The following is a 1,243-nucleotide window of genomic DNA, read 5'->3' on the forward strand; positions in this document are numbered from 1 at the left end:
AAAAAAAAAAAAAAGGATATTTCATTTTCTTGATCATACTCATAAAGGTTATTTTAGTGACTTTTTCTTGTGCTTCAGTTGGTTTGCAGTCCCCAGGGCTGTTGTGGTAGGGTGGTTTGGCTCTCGTGGAGACATATTGTCCTGGCTGATGCTGTGTTATTATGCTGGTATCTCGGTATCTGGGTTTGGGAAGATTGTAGTACTAGGTGCTGAGATCTGGTCTTGTCTTTGTTGAGTGAGTGTTTTGTTCCTTGGTTTCTGTTGACCTATCTGGTTCTTAGGAGAATGTGGTGGCTGTCTGATGCCTGGTAGGAAAATTCTTCTGAACTCCTGATAGGGGTGACCACTCGGGGATCTCAAGTAAATGTGTTTCTAGGTATTGAGAGCTATCACGTAGGAATGGGCTGGGGGCAGGGAGCTACAGGATACACAGGAGAGAGAAAGACAGGAAAGCAGCCTGTTCCCCCAGCATCTGCTTAGTCCCTCGGGAATGGGGGGAAGAGAGTGAGGAGAGGTAGTCCACTAGAGAGCTGGGGATGAGTCTGGGGGAAAGGGTGAAGATCTTCAGTTATCCTACCTGCTTCCCTGGAGAGAGTAAGCTCTTTATTTATTTATTTTTTTTTTTTTTGAAGAGTCTCTATATACTAGGCTGCTCTGGTACTAGACATCTTCATGTTGCACCTTTCCGGGCTCTGGAATGAAATGTGTCCAACCCCACAACCAACAAATAAGCTTTAAATTTTAGTTTGTGATGGGACAGTATGAAGCTTTTAGAAAATGAAATTCTACCATTCTACAACACTGACAAACCTTGAGGAAATTTTGCTACTATAACTAAGCCACGAACAGATAAATATCTGTAGTATTCTTATGTAAGGTCTCATAAGTAGCTTATTTTAAAAGTAGACCAATAGCCGGGCGTGGTGGCGCACGCCTTTAAGCCCAGCACTCAGGAGGCAGAGGCAGGCAGATTTCTGAGTTCGAGGACAGCTGGTCTACAAAGTGAGTGCCAGGACAGCCAGGGCTACACAGAGAAACCCTATCTCTGAAAGATCCTGACAAAATGTAAAAGGTCACAGAAGCCCTGAAATTGGCAAGATAGATTTCATTGTTAGCAGAACTAGCTTCACTGATTTAGAAAAATAGAGGTGCACAATGCTCTTGGCCGCTCCTTGAACCCGTGTGTCTGCCAATGTTCTGACCGTTCCTTGAACCCAGGTGTGTGCCCACTGCTGCACCTCAC

The sequence above is a fragment of the Mus caroli genome, chromosome 19 (assembly GCF_900094665.2).
Source record: "Mus caroli chromosome 19, CAROLI_EIJ_v1.1, whole genome shotgun sequence".
Taxonomy (NCBI): domain Eukaryota; kingdom Metazoa; phylum Chordata; class Mammalia; order Rodentia; family Muridae; genus Mus; species Mus caroli.